The sequence below is a fragment of the Coturnix japonica genome, chromosome 9 (assembly GCF_054131305.1).
Source record: "Coturnix japonica strain WE chromosome 9, WE-NBRP24, whole genome shotgun sequence".
Taxonomy (NCBI): domain Eukaryota; kingdom Metazoa; phylum Chordata; class Aves; order Galliformes; family Phasianidae; genus Coturnix; species Coturnix japonica.
The window spans coordinates 31,088,249-31,110,809 of NC_140671.1; the positions used below are offsets into that span (position 1 = coordinate 31,088,249).

Below are 22,561 nucleotides of genomic sequence, written 5' to 3' on the forward strand. Positions count from 1 at the left end.
TTATCAAATGTGTTAAATGTTGAAAACGAGCTTTAAAGTAGACTTGAAGGCAAAGTGGTCTGTATTACAGGCTGTGCTCTGTAACGCGCTGCTCAGGCGATGCAGAGGGCACGTGTTGCACCTTAACCTGCCAGTGATGGCTTTGTTACATCTGCAAATGAGATGCTGCAAACGTGCAGCACAGAGGTCAGGGAGCAGCTGGGGTTTGTTCTTTCCTCTACCAGGGCATCACCATGGGAACGCAGGCAAATAACTTTTTCTGAGCACTTTCATCTGTAGATTGAGGATAATGGTGGTGTGTCGCTCTGGGCTGGGTAATTAGGGCGGAGGAACAAAATCCTCTGAGAAGTGGGTAAGTTGTGGTTGACTTCGTGCTTAGCCAAATAACGCGGTGAGCAGCAAGAGCAGTGGAGCATTTACAGCCACTTAACGCTTGGAAGGCGTCATGGAGATGTTTGCTGTGAGTCCGATTACGCAGTTTGAACTAAAATGTTTGATGGAAATATGTTTCCATATTGAAATGTCATCTCTTCTTAAATCAAGTTCGTGGTGTTTTTCTATTCACAGAGAAGGAAGTGTTCCTTCCAATTTAGTTTCTTTCCCCGTGATGCACAATCGTCAGTCTAGCCAAGCCATTTAATTATAGATAGAGATTTCTTGAGATGCCTGTGAAAGTTGTGAGCTTCTATTTATTTTGCTCGGGGGAATAGAAAGGGATCTTCACGTGATGCCTCACACGAGGACGCATTAGTTAATTGCCAGAAAATTCTGCAGATCCAACTGCTTATGAGTGCAGTGCTTGGGTTCTGCTCGTGGCCTGTTGGGAGCCCATGGGAGCTGCTGCTCAGCACTGGTGCCAATGGAGGAGCGGGCCTTCCCCATGTGGGCTGCAGGGCTGCGTGGTGCTGGCTCTTGTCTGCGCTTTGTCCCCTAATGGAGGCAGTGGAGGTCGCAGGCTCATTAGCTGGTAATCGCTTTAGGCAGCGAGAAATGTTGTCTGCAGGAAATTCATCCTGCTTCTTGGTGTAGAATGATCAGATTATGGAGGCACCGGGAGCTTCCCCCGCTGCTGTGCTGTCTCCATGGCACAGATAGGTGCGGGCTGGGGCTGTTGGTGTAACCTTGCCTCTGTGCTGTGCCTGCCAAGCACGGATTGCAGTTGTGAGCGGAGATGCCATTCATTAATGGGGTTGGCAGCCGCAGCCATTAATCATCCTTGTAAACACTTAATGACACAGTAAAAGGAAGACGAAAAAGTTAAACACCCAAAATGTAAAATATTACTTAGCGCTTTTGTTTCCGGCCACATCCTGTGTTTATATTCTCTGAGGGGACGAGTTGGAGCTGCCGTGATACACAGCGTGGTGCTGTGATGCAGGTGTGTGTGGGGCTGGCTGCAGGGGTCAAGCAAGGAATGGCAAGTTTTATATAGAAGATTTAAGACCAGTTTCTTCATTCAGTTTTCTGTAAGTTTCGTACTTAGTTATTGCGTGATAACATGCGAACAAGCACAGTTGCAAAACTCGATTTGAGGATTCTTTAGTGCAGAGATTCTTTAACGTGTGAAGAGGAGCAGAGCTGTGACTGAGCATAACTCTTGTGCTGTGGCACCTGCATGTTCCTGCCATGGCAGTGCTTGCTGCAGCCCCATTTTGCTTGCATTTGTTTCGGCCTTTAAGAGCAGCGTTCTGCTTTTCCCCCGCTGAGTCTGCCTGTTGTTGCTGTGGGAAGTGGAGGTGCAGCGCCGTGTTTGTGCACTTCAGTTGCACACCCATTTATGTCTCCGGTTGTGTCTTGGGTTTTTGCTTTGCTTGCAGGTTGGTGACATTCTTCCTTTCCAGTTGACATTGAGGTATTTCCCATCCCTTCAGAGGAGCAGAAGGCATTGGGAGTTGCCTGAGGGCCATAAGGGACCTGGCTGGCTGGGCTGGCTGGTAACTGTGAGCCCTTAGGGAGGGTTGGGGGGGCTCCCCACTGCTCAGCCCCCAGGAGGCGGCACTGGGTGCTGCACGCTGCTGGCTGTGCTGATGGAGCAGCGGGGTGCAGCTTCTTTGGGCCCTTTTTTAAGGCTTCAAGGTGCGTTTTAGGATTGACACTCCTGCACGTTCTCTCGTTCTCCCATAGAACACCTGTTGCTTTCAGGCTTTGCTGGGTAGCTGATGTGCTGTGTGCTTTGCTACGCGCGTGGTGGTGGTTTGAAGCTGAACAGTGAAAGAGATGGAAATGTGTTTAACAGAAGCACTTCATTATGGGGTTATTTTGTGAAATTAATGAAATTCTGTGCTTTGCCTAATGTACAAAGCAGAAAATGTGCTACTGGCTTTGCTTTTGCAGTTTCTCAGTCATGTTTACATAATTAGCGAATGTTGTGTGCAGGCTCCGTGATTGAGCAGAGCTGAAAGGTGATCATTCCTGGCAATTGCAGCAGGAGCCCATTCATACCTGCAGTACTGCTGGTGGGGAAACAGCCTTTGGCTTCCTCTGGGGAACAGCAGCCGTCCCTTCCCTTCCCTTTTGTTAACTGCTGGAGCCAACCTTTAGGTGTACGTTAAGTCTTCAGGAATGGCTGATTTTGCAGTTTTGGAGTCCCACTACCAAACTGAGTCCTGTAAAGCAAAGCAAATGGATGGAAGCGTGTTGTTTTGGGCAGTGCATGGCCCTCCTGTTTTTATTCCAAGTGAGCCTGACTTCCTTGCATTAGTTGATAACTAAAGGAAAAACAAAGTCTTAATTAGTTTGAGCTTATTCCAGCTCAAGTCCAGTGCCATTCTAGCATGAGATCAGACTGTGCACCTGTTTGTGTTCCTTGCACTGTGATGGAAGCAATAACTGCACCCTGCAGGAGATGCCACGTGTGGAGGCAGCTCGGCAGCCCCGGCTCAGCCGTGGTCCTTCCGCTGTGATGTCTGTTTCTGCAGAGCAAAAAGGGAAAGCTGCCTTCCAGGCATGAGGGTTCTCCCTTTAAAGACTATTTTAAGGGCTTCCCATGTTGGCAGAGGCGCCTGAAACCATTTAAGATGACTCTGTTTTAGATCTATGGGGACACTCGTGTCTGAGCATTAAAGCTTCTTTCAAAAATACATATCTATTGGTAGGGTAGGTGCAAGCCTTTTAATATCAGGGCAATAAAGCTTCTAGAAGCTGCAGGGAGGAAGGAGGATGTTTCTGAGGATCCAGCTGTTTGCCCAGGAAGGCTGCAGGAATTACAGGAAGCTTTCTTTGCATTTAAAACAGCTCCCTACCTCTTCACTGTGTCTTACTGATGCCTGATGTGTGGGTATGTTCCTGCTCTGGGCTCGGCTCACACCACCTGTGTTGGCTTGGCTGCCTCTGTGCCCTGCCATGCCGTTATCCAGAGATGTGCCCTGCCACGAGGCATGGCCCGGAGATGTGCTGTTGGATACAGCAATGGGAGCGCAACCAAACAGCAGCGTGAGCCTCGTTTGTTGGGGAAATAAGGCAAAAAGGAGAATGTGTGACTGAATAAAGCACCTTTTGTCCAGATGGGAACTGACCGGCAAAGTGGGGCTGTTTATTTTGTCCACTGAAGATATTCCTTATTATAGGATTTGGGGCTGTCACTCAGCCCGGCATTCTTAGAAGCTTGGGCTCATTGTAGCTGTTGCCAGATAAAATGAAAAAAAAGCCCAGCCCATTCTTTTGAAGATGGGAACCAGCCTATAAAGGATGAATCCAGTGCAGAAAGCTCAAAAAGCAAATACTTGTTCCAGCCCCCACCTAGAAATTCATACAAATGCAAAGCTGATTAGTCGTCACGGGTGCCTTTAAATTTGCCCGTCAGTTCCGGATTCTCTGTTGTCTGCTGCTCCTTGCTCGCATCCTCCAGTTGTTACTCCTTGATGGTGCAGGGACTGGTCTGAAAGGTGCTGTCAAAAGCTGCAGAATCCTGCATAGGGCGAGTGAGAAGTCAGGGCTGTGTGTTATGAGCAGCCATTCCTCCAACAGGAGAGTGCTTTGGTTTAAGGGCTGGGGAGGTGTTTTGTGGGTGCTGCTTGTGGCACGTTGGGTGCCCAGCACTCAGTGATATCCCTGCACTGCACTCAGCACTGCGCTTTGTGAGGAAAATGTTGTAACAAAGTCAATTTAATTTACAAAGTCAATTTAAATGTCTCTTTGCTGGGGACTGCGTGTATAAACACAAATGAATTGGTTCACTTGTCAACTGAATGGAAACGGAGGATATTACATTTTGTAAGTGATTGAAATCCTGTCTTTCCCATCTCACATTCGGTACTTCCAAGGGTGACTGTTCCATTTAGAAGAGAAAAATCCAGGAGAAAAAGTAGAGCCAGAAATCGGGGGAAAGTCAGCACCAGTAAAGGCACAGATTTCACACAGGGACGGTGCTTGGAAAGGCTGAGTGGAACTGAAACTTGTTTTGGGCACCAGGAGAGACCATGGGGCACTGCGGGCAGTACAGCCCCGCTGGAGGAAGGGGGGGGTATCCCTTATAGTGAGGGGGGGCTGAAGAAAGGAAGGCGTTGAGCTGAGCTGCTGGCACTGCTTGTGGGCAGACACGGCCGTGTCATGAGGGCAGGAGCAGGGAGTGCGTCTGGTGTTGGTTATTGGAGACAGATAATGTGAATGGGGGGAAAAAGCCTATTTAGCACAAAGCTGCGAGAAGATGCTTCATGCCTGTGATCTCAGAAAGCTTGTTTCAGCCTTTCATGAATGATGCTGTGGCTGTCAGAGCTGCTCGGGGACTCCCAGGCGCTCACCCACTGCTGTGCCCGTGGCCTTGGTGCGGTGGCTATCTTTACTTTATCTGTCTTAGTGCTGGTGGGGTTTGTGCTAACGCCTCCTGGCTCTCACTGCCTGCTGAGTCATTGGAAACCCATGTCTTTGTTGTTATTTCTGAGTTGAGTTGTTCCTGATTTGTCCTCCAAGACCAGGTTGTCTTCAGGCTGTTTCTTTAAGTCCAACATAGAAATAACTTCAGTGGGGAGTTTGGAGATGGCTGGGAAGGGCTGCAGTGCCCTTGGTGGGTGTCTGTCTCTAACGCTATCTGATGTAAATATTACACTCTCTGCATAAATTTGGGGAGATAATGGACTGTCGTGCTGGAAAGTGGGTCCCGAGGAGTTTTTTTATCACTTGTGCGTAATTGAAATAGGAGCAGGAGAAGCCTTTGTCTCAGCATCCACGTCTGAACTTCTTTTTTTATTGTAGTGTTAAACTGCCATGTTATGATGTTAGTGACTCAGTGTAGGTATGTGTCCATAATCACAGTATTCCCAGTTCCAGGAGCTGCAGGCTCTGACAAGGAGCAGGCACTGCTCCCAGCAGCACGATGGGGCCTGCACTGCTCCGTGCCCCTCAGCCGTCCCGGTGGGTGCTGCTCACTTCCATCATGGCTGCACTCACTGTGCTGGGCTGGCTCGGCACTGCTGGGCTTCATCCAGCATCATTGGAGCCCCTTGGTGCTGCAGTCAGGCCCCAGCAGTGTGCAGGAGGCGGTTGCGGGCGGGCTGACGTCCGCTGGGGCAGCTCTGTGTTGTGTGTGAATTTCAACATGGAAGGTATCAGTTTGACTTACTGGAGCTCCTTTGTTTTGCAGAGATCTTGATGCAGACGTCCTTTTGGATTTCTTTTTAATAATGTGTGACCCTTCACCTTTGATCCCCTGACCTGCATTACTTTGGTAACCATTTCATTTTTTTATTTCATTTCATTTTTAATTTTGCTGTGCAAGCTGTAACGCTTCATTGTTTTAAACTGTGGTGCTCTTTGACTTCCCAGGTCTGTCTTTCCTCCTGTGAAGGTGTGTTGGTGGCTTTTCTCAAATAAAAACCATTTCAGTTGTTATACGAAGAAATAAAGTTTGCACTCGTTGGTTTTTGCTTTTTTAAGTTGAACGCTGTGCATTCCCTGTATAGAACATGGCTTTTGATTGTGTTCTCCCAAGACTTTATCTAATTTGCTTTGTCATTTCTGTACGTCTTTGGTTTGAATTTGCATTTCTCTACGTTTCTTTGGGTCCCTAATACATATGTCATGTTTGCTGTGGTTTTTTTTTCCTTCTCTGGTCAACTTGTGGCAGCTCACAGCAATCCCACCAGCATTTCAGGTTCTCTTTTGAATAAAAAGTATTTATCATTGCTGCAGTTTTGTTCCATGTCCTGAAGATGTTCATAATGCTCAGCTTAAAGCCAGTAGCTGTTCTAATAAAGGCATTCGGGACCATCACTGGGAAATGAACATGTCAATCAAAGCCCAATTTGCTTTTATTTCTGCACTGTGGAAGGCAAAAGGGGAGTTATCAGTGCTGTGAGGTCAGCTGTCCCGGGTGGGCTCCTGAAGGCAGTGCTGTGTGGGGACCCCCAAAGTGTCGCAGCCATTTGTTCCATCGTTGTGATGGAGGGATCCTGCACATGGGACATGGGGCACAGCTCCTGTGTCTGTCTCACAAAGGACAATAAGGAATCCACTGAGTGTGGCCCTGCTGAAGCACAGATTATTTTTTAAGTGTCTCGTTATTTCATTCTCTAACATTTAATGCTGAAGTTTTAATTGCACACAGCTGAAGTTGCTAAATGAGTGCTGGAATGGATTTGGGTCTTCCCTGAGCCTTGTTCCTGCTTATAAAATTTGTATCTATCATTAGAACCACGAATTAAAGTTTGACCTGTAGGGAACCATTAGCAGGAGATCTGAGAGGACCTCACATGGCTGCTGCTGGCATCTGCTCATCGTTGGGGGACACAAAGCACATCGGAGAACCCTTTTGCTGCTGTTTGTCCCATGGTAGAGGCTGTAGGAAGCATCATGTTGGTGTTTGGAGGAGCACCACAACCACTGCTGCTTCTTGACTCAGGAGTGAGAATGAATGAAGTCCGCTCTGTTCAGCAGAGGTTTGCTGCTCATCACCTCAGCCCCTGGAGTCACTGCTGTGGCTGTGCCGTCCTGCATGCACTGCTGAGTTGGGATCACTGCGGCTGCACTGCCGGCCTCACTGGCTGCACCGTGTGTGCAAGAGCTGGAAGCTGGGCCAGTTTGTTTGTTGTTGAGCTGGGTTTTGTGTGTAAACAGCAGTAAACATCAGTGAGCAAAGCTACTACGTTAGCAGAATGAGCTTTACCATTTACCCTAACCTGAATTCTTTTCTCAGGTTTCCACTCTGCTGTTGGTGGATGGCAGTAAATCATATCAGCATTTACCCCTTTATATCCTGAGATTACAGAACCTGATTCATTTTCCTGAACGTGGCTTTGCTCCAAGTAGGAAATAAACCACGTTTTAATCAAATACTTGATCAAAGAACTGCATAAATGCTACGGAGCGTTGGTAAAGCCAAAAGCACTGTCAGGAGAGACGTACTTAAATGTTGGGAGAATACTCCACTGAAAGAATTGTTTCTGTTTACGAGGTTTTTCTGCTATTCAAAACTAAAATATTGATAATATCCACTCCTGAAACAACTCTTAATATTGAAGTTGATGCAATATTTTCTCTTGCTGGATGCTTTTATATGCTGGCTTTAACGTAAGGCTAAATGGCTGAAATGAAATACTTTGCACATTTCCTAGATTTAGAACACCACGTGTCTTGCATTTCAGGTAATGCAGCTGGAGTAGAATTAACCTAATCTCTTTTATTCCATCTAATAGACGTACTTGTGTATCAGTCATGTGGCTGTGCTGTTCATTTAATAAAATATACATAGGCAACAGACAGATTGCTCACTTCAGTCTGGACTGCTTTGAAAAACAGATGTATCAGTCAACACAAGCAAACATTGTTGGTTCTTCCTATTAATAATAAAACCCATCCAAGCGTGCAGTGGGAAGGAGCACACAGGGTGGATAAGAAATGTGTCTGAGGAAACACGTCGGGATCTCTGTCCACACGGACTGTTGGATGGGGAGCTGCCTCCTGATGTGCCTGGGGACAACCTCTGGATGAGGACACAGCTGTGAGCTCCCCAGCTGTCACTGCTCTGCCTGTATATTGCTCTGAAAAGCAATGAAATAATTTAATTACTGCTATTGCTTTCATCTTCAAATCCTCAAAATGCATTAAGGTCTTTGATCGCTGAATTGGGAAGCCAATTCCTATTGGGCAGCCTTCCACAACTTGGTTCTGTGCTTCTGTTTTCACACTGCTGACAGAAATAGCAGGTCTATACTAATCAGGTGCGGTATTTTGCTTTCTCTGTGTGCTCGCACTAGGATTCCTTGCCCTTCCTTTGCTCTTAGCTGCTCGCCTTGGGTGAAGAAATGTGCACTGATAAAAATGTGGCTTTATTTCTCCCTTAGGTTTGGCTTATCTGCTTTTCAGCTCTTCCAGACATTGAAAGTTCCAGTTTGTTTTTGTTTTCTCTGGATTCCTTCCCATGAGACAGAAGTGAATTCAGCATGGATTACTGGGAGGGGAGCCTTGGCTGGGGATGAGGCTAATTGCAATCTCTGGCTGTGCCACAGATTCACTGATGATTTCTTTTGACTCATTCACCTGCGCTGTATCTGTTTCCTCAGCTGTAAAATATGGGTAATTACCTCCTTTGTGAAATATTACGGGGTCTACAGGTAATTATATGAATGAAGTGCTAATTACAGTGTTTATTACTAAGACCTAGTCTAGATCTGGGAGATGTTCCTGTTGATGTTGGCCTGGTTCGTATCACTGCACAGGCTGCTGTATGAGATGTGGAGATGTCATGTTTTGGGATGGAAGACACTATTCCTTAGCTGAGATGCTTTGTGTTACGGTGGGTTTGTGGCACACCCACTAAGTTGCACAGTGCAGTTGTTTGGTGCGATGTCACCATGAAGATGACCCGGTGTGTGATGCAGGGGATGGTGCTGGCTGTGTCTGTGCTGTGTCACAGGCCTGGGGTCACAGGGCGGTTCCCCTCGGTTTACCTGTGTGTGTTATTGCAGGTAGAGCTGGGTTTTGGTTTTGTAGAATCAGATTTCTGCTTCACAGAGGAATTCTGGCAAGGCTGCGGGCATAGGAAGAACTTTGTGTGTCCTGTGGGGTCTGTTCCTCCTGCTGCTACAAATGGAAAATAAACAAACAGAGCTCAGACATGCAGCTGCTGAACTGAGCGCTCCATGGAAGGAGTAGCAGGAGATCTGGGGCAAGAGCTGTCTTGTGAAGAAAGCCTCTTATGCTGGCACAGAAAGGCTGTGGAAGGAGGTCTGTGGGAGGCGTAATGGAAAGACTCTTTCAAACATCCGTGTATTTTTTTTCCCCTCTTTCTGGTAATTTTAAGAAATCCCTCCTTCCTGAAATCGAATACCTCGGAACATCAGAACTGCTCAGCTTTGACTGCAGTTAAGCTGCTGCCGTACCGGTCTGACATTGCCTTTCTGCTAAATGTAAAACAGTTTTTAATCTTCTCATTTAGCTGTTTTAATAGAAAGTAAATGTTTAACTTGCTTTGCCGTAGCATCCAAGTCTTTAATCCATGGGAGCGTTTATAATAAAGCAAAAGCATTCCTTTGTTTAAACAAGGCCTTATCGGCCATCTGAGGGGCGCTGGGAGCGTTCTGCTGTAAGCAGTGATGTTTCCTGGCTGGGAGGCACTATGATGGGTGTGGGGTGATGGCTGTTTGTGCAGGGCAGGATCCCGCTGGGCCCTTTGCAGTCTCCGCATGCATTGCAGTGTGCAGACCTTCCCATCGGTGCAGCGCTGTGTCCCATTGTGCTCCCAGGGCTGTGCTTGTGGGAAGTTCCCTCCGAGGAAGGCTGGAATAACCACTTGTAGTGCTGCTTGCAAATCAGCATGTAAAACCCAGGTTGCGTTCTGTAGCTGCAGCTTGTGTTAGGAGCCGTGAACTCCATTGGTGCTGCTCTGAGAGCAGCGAGAAGGCCCGGCTTGCTCTGCTGCTCCAAATGGAGATTCGCTTTGTAGTTTGTTGGGCCAGAAGTTCAGCTGCACTGTGTGATGGTTGGTGCTGAGATGTGTCTGTGAGGGGCAAATAGTCAGGGTTACATCCTGGAACATCACTGCACAGTGCGGGCGCTGCAGGGAGGAGCGTGGAGCTGCAATGGGGCAGCAGAGCACTGAGGTGGTGAGGGCAGCTCATCCCTCTGTGTAACGAGTGCAGGCAGAAGGCTCAGGTTCCAGGCAGGTGCTGGTGTCAGCTCTGGTGGTGAAGGCAGGGGCAGCAGCTCCACGGCCATGTCACACACATCACTCAGATCAATGGAAATCAGGGTCTTTGGGCTGACAGCTGCTGAGTGCACAGGGGTGGGAGCGCTGCGCTGCCCTGGGCTGAGCTCAGGTGTCTGCAGGTGCTCATAAGGCACAGGGAAGCAGAGCACGGTGTTCTGCTGCCGTGGCCTCATGAGAGCTGACCTCAGCTCCCCGGGTGGGAGTTGTGTGCTGCTGTAGTGCCCTGCAGTCTGACCGTGTGGGGTGTGTGTGGCTATGGGAGCTTTGTCGTCATCCGTGCAGAACTGGCCCCTGTGTCCCAACTTGGCGACGTGTATCCAGTAAGTGCAGCGCTTGGTGCAGTGTTTGCCAAATTCCTACCATGTTAAGATGGTGTGTTCAGATGGGTTTGTCTGGATAAATAAAGTATCTGATATCCAGGCTGGTAAGTTGTCAGGCTCTAATTATGTAAGTGCTTTGTTATAAATAGCTCGGTACATCTGGCAAGCCTCAGTCACCGCACGCTGGGTTAGCGTACGCTCCGTAGTAAAAATCTGCAGGGCGGTCGTGCGTCGGTGTTTCCCATCTCTCCCATTTGCTCTGTGCTGTGCTCTGCCCCTGCCCGTGCTGTGCAGGAGCTCCAGCATCGCAGCCTCATCCCACAGCGTCCTCCTGTGTCCTCACATACCGACGGTGCAGCAGCTGAGGCCGCCTCCTGCTGGGACTGCCAATGTCATGGGCTGAAATCTTCCTCTGACCTGAAGTAAAATGGTGCACGTGGAGCAAAATGGAACTGTCCTGTTTGAGTCTTGACCTACCCCACTGATACAGAAAATGAGGCTGGGCTGGACATTGTGATTCACGCTGGCGTTTCCCTGCTCTGCTGTGTGGGGCAGATGGGGCATTGGATGGTCCTTCTGCACTGCGCCTGGTTTGGGTGTGCTGGTGAAAGGGCCACGTGCATTATTTTTGGTGAGCCTGTGTTCTTAAAATACCACGTCAGGAGATGGACATGACTTTGATTTATGGGAGCAGAGAAAGGGCAAGGAAGTTGTTAAGTTCTGTGCTTTTTTTCCTGCAGCCCAGCTGAGCAGGTTTTATTGGGGTTAGAGCTGCGCTTCAAAGAAAAGCAATTTCAGAGTGGGGTCTGGTGGGGTGACGGCAGTGGGTTTGGGGAGGGGGGGAGAGCAGGGGGAGGGCTGGGAGCTGGGCCTGGTGCTGCTCTGACAGGTGTTACTTGGCCAAATGAGAAGCATTCTGTGTTCAGGGTAAGTAAGGACACGAGCAGAACTGCTCAGATAAATGTTTGGTGATGTTTTGGCTCTGTCGCTCTGGCTCTGCTCAGAGCTGGCTGTGCTGCAGCTTCCCATGCTTCGAGCCATTCTTAGTGTTCTCCTTCTGGTAGAGCTGGCAGCTGCTTTCAGCCCTGGGGAGCAGCTCGGGGTTGGCCATGAGGCTCTGGGGGTCTCTGTGCTCCCCATGCCCATGGGGTCGGGGCTGTTGGTGGCCGCCATTCAGTGGGGCTGGGGTGCTGCGTCACACGTCAGATGTGTGTCACCAGAATAATGGAGGTGTTGAGGAGGCACTCAGGTGTGCGCTCCCCTCTCACTGTGTTGGAGGTGGGATCCTCCTCCCGCACAAGGCCAAGCGACTCTTAATTCATCCCCCGGGGTTTCACGTTGAAATGTGTTCGCTGCCAGCTGACAAAGGAGTCAAGCGCAGATTTATTACGCCGGCACCTGCAGTAAAAAATGACAGATGATGAAAATGTATTTAATTATCATTCAGTGCCACATCTCTGTCTGCTTCAGTCTCGGTGCTGCAGCTGTTGGCACACACTTTATTTTAAAGTCAATGTGCTTATCTGGAGAAGAGCCCGATCTCCCTGAGCAAATTGACTGGTGGGAGAAGGAGAACGGGGAACTCAGAGGAGCAGCTGAGCACATGCAGGTTGGTGCTGTGCTCCCCTGCACTGACCATGATCCGTTTGGCCTCGCTGCTGCTTCCTGCACACCCATGGATGCATCATCCCTGTGCCGCCCAGCCCAGCGCCTTCCTTTGCCCTCCATACCCAGTCCTGGAGCGCTGCGAGGCTCTGCCCTGTGCCGGGGCAGTGGCTCTGGTGTGTGGGCAAATCTAATTAAACCATTGTGTGCCAATAATTGGGACAGTTGTTAAAGGGGAGAGACGTTTCCCAATCAGAGCTGCGGCTCGCGTCAAGGTCAGGAGAGATGAAACGTGTCATTAGGAGCTCATCAGAGGCACCACGGCAGAAGGCGCTAACAGGTCTCATTTCCAAATGAAGATAACTGCACATTCCTCCTGCATTAATTTTTATTAAGCGTTTTATGCTTTAATACAAAGCTGCATGCTGTATGGGGAGCTTTAGTGTGTTTTATATGCACGATATATTTCGCAGTTACTCTGTGGCCTGTGTCAGGTGTGTCAGTGGTGGAGCTGAACATCTCTGCTTGGGCACAAAGGAGCACGGCACCGTGAGCTGTGGGTCGGGACGCAGGGCTGTGTGCTCCCAGCTGCAGGGCTCTCATGCTGCTGGGTGCTGTCAGGGCCTTCAGCTTGCTCCTAATGCAGCCTTCGCTCCAAAGGTTGGGCTCTGCCCCAGGTCTTCCTCAAGCCCTGCCCTCTGCTGGGCTCTGGGCTGCTCCATGGGGTCTGTGCTGCCCCAGAGCTTTGTCCAGGTGTGTGCAATGGGCAGCTAATGGGGCTGTGGGGGCACAAAGCACCTTGCAGCCATTTTCTCCTCCGCTGGCCTCCGGATGCAGGTGGCTGCTCCCAGTCGGAGCTGCTGCTTGGGCTGCTTTGGTGCAAAAAAGTAGTGCTGGGGTACCCAGGTGCCTTTTGTTGGCCTTGGTCCTTTGCCATAGGACACTGGTGCTGTTGTCTTGGAGCAATAACGCGTGGGGATTAATGATGTGCTCTGTAACTCCCCAATAATGGTAGCATCATATCTGTGGAAATTGCCAAGGTAGGAAATGTTGTTTTTCATTACCAGGAATGTAGGAACACCTGATGTATGCAGGCTGTTGCATAATTCACTGCTGTTGTCTGCAACACACAGTGCTTCCACAGAGCCCTTCGCAAACAGATCCTGGTGCTACAGCAGTGTCTGCTCATGGGGTGCTTCTGGGGTCACTGCTACCCCCCAGCTTGGCTGGGGCCGTGTGGGTCTGTTGGGTCAGTGTTTGTCTGTTTGCTGCACGTGGTGATTGTGGCTCTGTGTGTATGTATATTCCCTTGTATGTGTGTGTGGCTTGGAGTGCATTCAGAGCCACACAGAGGCAGGTGGCAGCTCCGAGGGGTGAGGAGGTGTCTGGGGGTCACTGTCCCTGTAGCAGAAGGTCTTTCTGGTGCTGGACACAGTAATTAACTGTGGAATATTGCTGTCATATTACTTGATGGGCTGCTAAGGCAGGAGCGCCCTGCTGAGGGCTTTGCTGCAGCTGGTGTGGTGCAACAATTAGGCGTGCATACAAATAGTGACCAGAGGAGCAGAATGAAGTTCTGCACAAAGGCAGACAAGGAGAGGTGAGCGCACTGTCAGAGGAAATTACTAATTCTTCTTTATATCCACAAGGACATCGCCAGCCGGAAAAGGCAGTTACACCCCAGGCAGCCTCATGCTTTAGTTGGGAGCAGTGAGCAGAGGGCAGGATGGGGCTGCTGAGCAACAGCTGCAGTAAGTCCTGCACGGAGCGGCCCTTCCCAGCCCATGGCCTCACCCTGGAACCACTGCCCACATCTGGAAGTGGTGAGGATCCCCATGGGCCAGAGGAGTTGGCCAGAAACCATCAGAGAAAGCAGACTTTGGTGAAGGAGAGGAAGACTTGAAGTACTGTGATCTTGCCGAAATACTTCTGACATTGGAGCGCCTCCCCACCGCGCAGCATCCTGCCTCGAATGGTGGGAACCAAAGCGTGAAGCTGGGCTGATGCCGTGGTGCTGGGAGCTGTGCTGCCCTGCTCAGCCGTGCCATTGTGAGCCCTTATGTGGGAGCTGGAGCTCAGCACCAAAGTTCCAAAATACGTCGTAAAATTAAGCAGTTTTTAGTATTCATGAAAAATGCTTGTGACAGCCCCACCACAAGTAATGAGAAGCCACCTGCAGTTCAGAGCAGTACTTGATAATGCTGTAATTAGATTTGAGATGCAAAAAAGCTCATTAAAATTAAATAACATATTTGTCACTGTTTTAAGAGGTACAGATTGCCTAGAACCATGCTGGTCTCTTGACCTTGAGTATTTTGCTGTAGTCCTTGCTGGTGAGAATGTGAGCATAATGGCAGCCATCGCTCAGTGGGTTCTGCAGCTGCTTTTGGTGTTGAGGCTTCTAGCGTGAGGTGCAGAAATTTGTGCCCGTCGGGTGGTGCTGCCCATCGTGCACTGACACCTCTGTGCTGTCAGTGGGAGCCCTGTACCCATGTCCCAGCTTCTGTCTGTACCACCACCCCATGCTCTGTACCCACGTGTGCCTCATCCCAGCCCATAAGCCGGGGCTGGCAGTGCCAATAAATGTGTGCTGGGCTCAGCAGGAAGCAGGTCCTGATGGGGGAAGTGTGTGTGCCATGGAGAGCGGATGGCCAGGCCAGGGCTCCGTGTGAGCCTGATGTGCACAGTGAGGTCTGACTGCGCTGCTGTGCAGGAGTGAAATGATGGGGGATGTTGGGGGAGAGAGGGGGGAAATCGCTCTGTAATGGCCCTTCCTCTTTGCAAGTGTGAATTGCAAATGCAAATATGCTTGGGCTGTGAATGTGTGCAATGCAGAAATGCAGGCTACTGAAGGCGTTTATCTCTCTCTCTTCAATTTTTGATGAAATGCAATAAAATGTGTTTTAAATCCCCTTCCTCCCTGCTGCCCAAAAAGGAATATGCAAAGCTGCAGCAGCGTCTATTAACAAGAGTGTAATTTTCTAAAATTAATTTTTAATGACTAATTTGTCTTGTTTTCAGACGCTTTACACAACACCTATTGTTTAAAGCACGTTTCCTTCCCAGCAATGTCAGCATGAAGGAGAGCTGCATTACTCCAGGATCTCCTGCTAACACCTCCTGGCTGCGCTGCTCTCCCCTGGCGTTTGGCTTTGGGTGAGTGAGCGGCCAGCCCAGCACAGCCTGGTTTGCAGCTGCTGGGTTTGTTGCACCGCTGGCTGTGAGCAGGAGACGCGCTGCCTTTGTGCTGGGGATGCCCACCAAGGAGATGGGCTTTACATGCGGGTGCAGCATGCGGCCAGGTAGCGATTTTTGTCATTAAAATGGACAGAAGGCGACGTGCTCTGAGTGTCTCGGTGTTACAGCTCTGTTACTTCTCCCTGTATCTGGGAGCACAGCACTGTTACTAACGAGCCCTGTGCTCTGAGCAGGCAGAAAACCGGCTGCTGCTGCGCTCAGCCCATTGCTGCAGGCAGCCCCGCGCTGCTGCGTTCTGCTGCATCACATCTTGGCAGCGGCGCGGGGGGAGCCTGGGATTCCCCGCATCCACCCCAAAGCCCGGCGGTCCCCGCGGCTGTCGCTGAGCGGAGGTGCCGGGTGGGCATCCCCTGCCTGCTGCCCTCCTGTGGGGATCCCGCACCGCAGGGAAAGCTGCCATGGGCTGCATGCACAAAGGAGAGAACTGGGAAAATAAGAAATGGAACGGGGCAAATCGGTTCTGCAAAACGCCTGCTGGGTTCTCTCCAACCCGGAGGAACCATCTTCCTCATCCTCCACATCCTCCTCATCCTCCTCATCTTCCTCATCCTCCTCATCCTCATCCTCCTCCCCACAGGTGCTGCTGAGCCCCGCATGCACAGCTGTGAGCTTTCCCTCCCCATTGCTCCCTGTGAGTAATTGCTGTGGGTGTCAGTGTGGGGTATTTACTGATCCTCCGTATTTTTGTAGCCCTGTAGCTACGAAAGGTAATGAATGTTCGGTGTGTGCCGTCCTGTCCCAGCTCCGAGTGCGGCTTTAATTAGAGCTGACAACAGAACGTTACAAAACCTGTAGAAGGATTTTCCTTTCTCAAGGTGTTTCTGGAGGATCCGTCGTGTCGGGGCTCCCGTCAGCACGGTGACTCAGTAATTTCACTGTGTGTAATTGCAAAGCACGGCTTGCTGCCGGCATCGCCTTCAGCCGGGATCCCCGCTGCATCTCAGCTCCGTGCCGCCCCTCTGAGCAGCTCTGAGCATCTCCGGAGGGTGAAACCATCCCGGCTCTGTGGCTGCGGTGAGGGATCAGCTGGGAGAAGGGCGGGTGAAGCCCCTCGGTTTGCTGCCTCCGAGATAGAGCAGCTTTTGGAATTTGAAGCCACAATTTGTATTCAAATGAAGGTCATTTGAAAGGTGTAACACAGTAAACAGCCATTATTTCATGTTGATAGTGGTACTAAAATTATAGCGTTGGTTGAATTATTTTAGTATTGGACCATTACCATCTCCCTAAAACACTTATAGGGGTTTTTATATCAGCGCTGCACTCCCGAAATTAGAGGAAAATTAAAAGTCAGGCGGCTGTGGCAGTGAAGTGATCTCTGAGAGCCTGCCTTTGTTTTATCACACGTTCCCTTCCCTGCTCCTATGCCAGAAGAGAGATGCGCATCTTCCGTCTGGGGCTGCTGCTGACAGATTGCCGTGCTGTTTCTCTCCCATTTACTACAATGATACATTTCTGCTTTGACTGCAAATTGCACGAGGATAGCATCCTCGCCCCGCAGCAGGCATTGCTCAGCAGCTCCTGCCTGCGTGCTCTTTGTGCTCCGGTGCTTATGGCTCGAGCAGAACGCATTTGTTATCAGTGACACCTCCAAAGTTATCAGTCTTCCTTGGAAAAAGTGTAATGCAAAGCAGTGCAGACAGGAGGGAATAAAAAGGATGGCAAAGTGCTCCGGGGAAGCTCTGGGGAGCTTTTGTGAACCTGCAGGTGAGTGCTGAGCCGGAGGCAGAGCCAGCGGGTATCAGGTGGGTGCGGGGCCGGGTCCCAGCTCCGGGAGCAGCAGCACCTGTAGGTGCAATGTCACACTGAGCGGGTTCCGGCCCTGCAGGGGGAGGCTGGGAGCTCAGAGGAGGGGATTGATTGATCTGTGTTCTGCTCTGAAAACCAGTCCCTAAGAATGCATTTCTGTGCTGCAGAGCCGAGAGGGGAAGGCGCCTGTGTGTGCATCCTGATGAACTGCAACTTCCCTGTGATTAGCTCTAATAAATAGGCCGGCCCCTTCCTGCTGGATAAGGGCTGGCCTGGGATGGTTGGTGGCTGGGAGAGCATTGAAGGAATCTTCATGAAAAGCTCAAGTCTTGAGAGAACGGATTCTGTTCCAATGACCTGCATGGTTTAATTTCCATGGTGTGCTGGATGTGTCCGTTGCTGCTCTCCTCCTTGGTGGGATGCCCCCAGCTGTGAAGGTCTGCAGCACTGAGTGATAGAGGAAAGCTGCTCCTAAGGGTCTGTGTGTCCACGCATTCACGTATTGGGATGCGTACAGCTCAGCTGCTGCTCTCCATGGGACCTCTATGGGCACCATGGGCACACCATGACCCCACAGCGTGAGCCCGTCCATGTCCCTCGCTGTCACTGCTCTGCTCACTGAGCGCCCCCGCAGGGGAGGAGCTCTGCACTTACCATCTCCCCGCGTTTATTTTCTTTTAGGAATACGTGCAGTAAAGCTTCGAGCTGATAGAATGAAAATAATTTCTACAATGAGGGTTCCAGCAAATCCGAGCCTTTCCGGGTGAAGGTGGCTAGACAGAGTAAGGCAATTACGGCTATTATTAGCAGCGCGGTGGAAGGATTGATGTACAATGGGCTGTGCGTAAGCAGGAGCCGTCAGACGTGAACTAAATTTTAATAGTGAAATTCTCATAGATTATAGCTTCCTTCATTAACATTTTCACACTTCGCTGACTAACAAATGAGGAAAAAGGGCTTTCTGTACCGGTGGATTTATAGTGCTCCCAATGCTCTCTCTACCCTCTGCATGTGCCAAAGCTTAATCTGCCCTCACCTCGGCTGCAGGATTAACTCCTCCTGCTTCCAGCTCCCCCTGCTTGGGGGAAGGGCTGTGCTGATGATGCCCCACATGAAGGGGGAAGAGCTGCCCACAGCCTTCGCTGGCTGCTGGAGGGCTGGAGAGGGATCATGTGGCCCCAGGTTCTCCTGGCTCCTGCCATCACTGTGCTGTGTTCCCTCCATGGCAGGGCCCGGCCGTGTGTGCAATGGTGGGTCTTTGTTGCAGGGATGTGGACGGGAGCTCACGTAGTGATCTGCAGCTCTCAGAGCAGGTCCTGCAGGCTGTGCAGTTAGCCTGAATAGCCCAGGAGAAACAGCAGCATTCCTCTGCCTCCGTCTGATGGAGCCTGGTGTTAGGAGGGGAGGAAGAAGCAGCGTGTCCTGAGTGTCACTTGGATGGGGATCCCAGCAGGATGGGGCAGACCTGCCTATAGCAGAATGGCTGCACACAGGACACGTGCAGGCTGTGTGCAGGCCATGTACAAGCACTGCGTAGCCATGTGTAGGCAACACGCAGACTGCAGCACAGCACCTGCAGGTTGGCCACGCTCTGGCAGAAGGTAACATGTATGAATGGATGTTCAGTGAGTGCCCTCAGTGTGAATACACTGGCAATATCCTGCTTCTCAGCAGAAGAGCTCTGAAATACCAATTGCTGGTTGGTATCGGGTGGCTCCAGGACATTGTGGGGATGCAGCTCCCCAGGGCAGAGCCCTGTGCTGGGATGTGGTGCCCTCCACAGGGGGAGTGCTGTGCCGTGCAGTTGGGATGGGATGCCCTCAGAGATGGGTATTGCAGCCTGCTCCATATTTATTATGGGCAACGATTTGACTAAGGGAGAATTTAGATTAATAACGTTCAGCCTGGAGAAGTAATTTCCTTTGAGAAAGCGATTTACATGCACTCTGCCAAAAAGAGCCGTCACCGCTCTCTCTTGTCGTGTCAGCTCAAATAATGAAGTTGAAAATAACATGGAAGGTTAATAGGTCCTACTTATCTCCTTAGAGCCAAAAAGGAAGATTTACAGTGTGGAGTCTGTTTTGCATATTTCCATTGGAAACTGAAAGGTTTTTCCCAGACAAGAGTTATGGGAGCTCATGTGTGAGGGGTGCTGGCCGTGCTATCGCTCATCGGGGGCTGTAGGGCTCTGTCCTGAGGCTGCTCTGCCCCAGGGTCGCCAGCCGAGGACTTCGGTGTCTGGCAGAGCTGCCGTGCAGGCAGTGATCTGCATTACGGCCCTGAGGGTTGGAGCTGCGCTCCCTCAGCTGGAGGCAGTAATGACCTTGTCATAACCAGTGAGGACGCTGCTGCGTTATCTTTCGGTAAAGCTGGAAATAGCCGGAGCCTCCCCTGTAATTACACCTTTTTTTCCCCTTTAGGAACATGTCTTGCTTACGTATGGGTGATAATAGCGTGTGCGGGAGGGGGCAATGCTCAGACATCAGAGCTCTGTCACTTCACGTTACTTGTATTAAATCCCTGGAGGACTGGTGGCACGTTGGGCTACAGCAGCAGCTGCGTCACTTCCAACAGCAAAGCTGTGTGCAGTTACAGGAGGGCTAAAACAGCTTCAAAACACCACTTTCCACGCCCTCTGTGGGTCATTGGGCTCCTCCAGGCTGGGGGTGGAAAAGAAGGTTGAAAATGAAATAAATAATTCCCTCCCGATGAATTGAGTTGCGCAATGCGTTGGAGAGCACTTAAAGGAAGAACTCCAAAAGGGAAGGAATTTCTAATAAATGTTCTGTCTAGCACAAACTGTAAAATATTCATTTAAGTTGGTTATTTCACATTACTGAGTAAGTGCGAGAAGAATTAAATTTCTGAGCGGCTTAAGGTACAATTCAGTAATAAAATGAGCCATTTAATGAATGAAATATTTAACGTAATTTGCATAGGGTAAGTGATGGAATGCAGCTCTGGAGTGGGAGGGCAGAGCTGAGGGCCCCGAGCAGAGCAGCCACCCCTGGGTGTGAGCACAGCATTGCGGTGGGTGCCCCCGGTGCTGGGCTGGGATCAGGGCTCTGGGAGCTGCCCTCCCTGCTCTGTGGAGCTCCCAAACCCGTCCCTAACCCACATCTGTCCTCCAGCACACAGGGCTGGGTAAAGCCTGCCTATGAGGAGGGGGAGTTTTGTTGTTGGAGGGTTGTGATTTAGTTTACGGTGGAATAAAGGAGTGCTGAGCAGTACCTGTGTGACAGCTGATGGAGCCCCCGAGGGCTGTGGGCAGCACCTGCGGTCCCGTTTCCTTCAGTGCCCTTCGGGGCCCAGCTCCTCATCCCACACAGCACTGCTGCATTGCAGGCCTCGTGCTGATTTCCATTAACCGTACATCTGACCTTTTGCTGTGAAGGACAAAGCCCTGTTCTGGTTCTCCCATAAGCACAGGATTCCACAGGGAATATCCGTCGTCTCCCACCCCCTGATGGACACCCCGCTCCGTGTTGGCCTCACATCCTGGTCCTGTTTCAGGAGTCCCTGTGAGCTCAGTGCTGTGCAGTGCAGCCCCTCAGCCGCCGCTGCTGTCGGTGCTGTGCTGGTGCATGCTGAGCACGCACTGCGTCCTGGAGGGCTGGCAGCCCTGAGCCAGCATTTCTACACAGCGATTACAAGGTAAATTGGGGCCAGGTGAGGCAGCTCACGCCACAGGAAAGGAAAATGAGGTAAACCTCGACGTTTTCCAGTAAAAGCAGAGGAAAACATTAGCGGGCAGTAGGTGACCGAGCAATTAGTGCTCAGCAGGTCACTGCGGGAGGAGAGAGCTGCTAATTTGTGCGTGCCTATAAATTGCAGTTAATAGTCAAAGCCGTGGTGGGGCCGGGCACTCGGTTATGTCCGATTCATACAAGATTGTCATTATTTTCCTGAAGTGCACTATTGTTCATTACATTAGCTCTAATCTGTCAGTGAGTCCCGTTCTAGAAGCTGTTGTGAAATTGGGTGTCCCAAGGAGGGAAAGAAATGTCTGCCCTTAAAGTGATCAGACTCGGTGCTGACAGCTGGCTCTGGGTGCATCACCTGAAAGTCCTGGCTGTGCTGGCAGGGCAGCTGGTGCTGCTGCAGGACGGGCCCTGCTGGCAATGCAGCCTCCTGCTGCTTTGTCCCACCCCTCCTTGTCCTCCCTCAGTCTGGTGCTGTGTGCTGAGGAGCCCTGAACTCTTGGAGGTGATGCCCCAGCTCCAGCCCTGCAGGCTGCACACATAATGCGTCTACCAATGCACATTTCTTGGCTTTCTTTTCCCAGCGATACTTTGCTGCTATCATGTTGATCACTCACCTACTTTGCTTAGGTCTCAGCTGTTTTTCCAGCCTGTCTGATCCTGACTTGCAAATACCTTCTGTCACATTTAAATTTCATCTTCTCAGGCTGGCTCTCCTTTAAAGGTTGTTGGTAAATACTGAGCAGTGTGGGGTGTAGATGGAGGACTGTTGGATGTCACAACTGATACCCACAGCCACGTGCTGGCAGCTGGAGCAGGTGGGGGAGCTGGGGGACCCCAGCCACCACCCCGTGCTCACACAACAGCCCAGATACGGCTCCATCTCTTATTGAACAGAATCAGAAATGGTACCTGACTTCAATGATGGATGGAATTAAGGTGTTACAGCCCACAGGACACTTACACTTGGAGGAGGATCTTCTCTGTGGCTGGACGTGGAGCACCTCAGCAGAGGGAGGGTTGTTTTCGTCTGTGCTGCAGATCTGCCCTGGCAGCACATTGAACTCGATAGTACCATAAAAACGTTCTGCTGCTGTAATGGGCAATTCTGGGTTTGCTGGAAACACCTCGTTTGATTTCTAGAGCCAGGATTGAGGCTTTGCATTGGAGTCAGACGGGTCTCAGGGCTGCTTTTATAGAGCTCTGTCAAAAACTTGAAGGTTAAAGCTGGGGGAGCTGAGCAGGGAGCTGTGAGCAGGGCTCAGTGCTGCCCACGCTGCTGCTCTGCCCGGCCCTTCAGCCTGGCTGCTCTCTCCTCAGTGAGGAATGAACCTCAGGACTCTGAGAGCACAAAGGATTGATGGCTCCCTGGCACTGCTCTGGTTTTTACTGTTTACTCTCTGCTCTAAAATAGCAGGTACTTGGGGTGGTGGGCGAGTTCCCGGTGAGGAATGGATGGCAGCAGTGGCTCTGCCTTGGGGGGTCAGCTCTGCTGCGACTGCCCGAGACTAATGGCACCGGATTAATAATACTGCTTGTTTAATATTCATGGCCTGCTACTTATGTAGACCAGAAATATTTTCACTTTTATGTGCTGCACAGAGCTGTGAAGGGAGGACAGTTTCACTGCAGCTGTGAGCGTAATGAGTTGCACAGGAGCTGATCCTGTACATTAATCAGCGTTTGTTAGCTGTTTCTAGAAACTTGACCTATCGTTCCCATTACTGCTAAGAACCCACTGATTTACTGGATTAGATCTGCCTTGTACACGCAGGACTTGAAAGCCA

The 22,561-nt window shown here is 50.6% G+C and overlaps 1 protein-coding gene across 24 annotated transcripts in view; it reads left to right on the forward strand.

Moving 5' to 3' along the window:
• CAMTA1 (calmodulin binding transcription activator 1) overlaps window positions 1-22,561 on the forward strand; it is a 185,466-nt gene that overhangs the window by 17,879 nt on the left and 145,026 nt on the right. For 4 of the 24 annotated variants that reach the window (XM_085509210.1, XM_085509216.1, XM_085509209.1 and 1 more), the window contains one exon: window positions 5,579-5,662. The exons of the other annotated variants lie outside the window; for them this stretch is intronic. The gene's annotated coding sequence lies outside the window, so the exon portion shown is untranslated. The remainder of the gene's footprint in view (window positions 1-5,578; window positions 5,663-22,561) is intronic. 24 annotated transcript variants of the gene reach the window in all.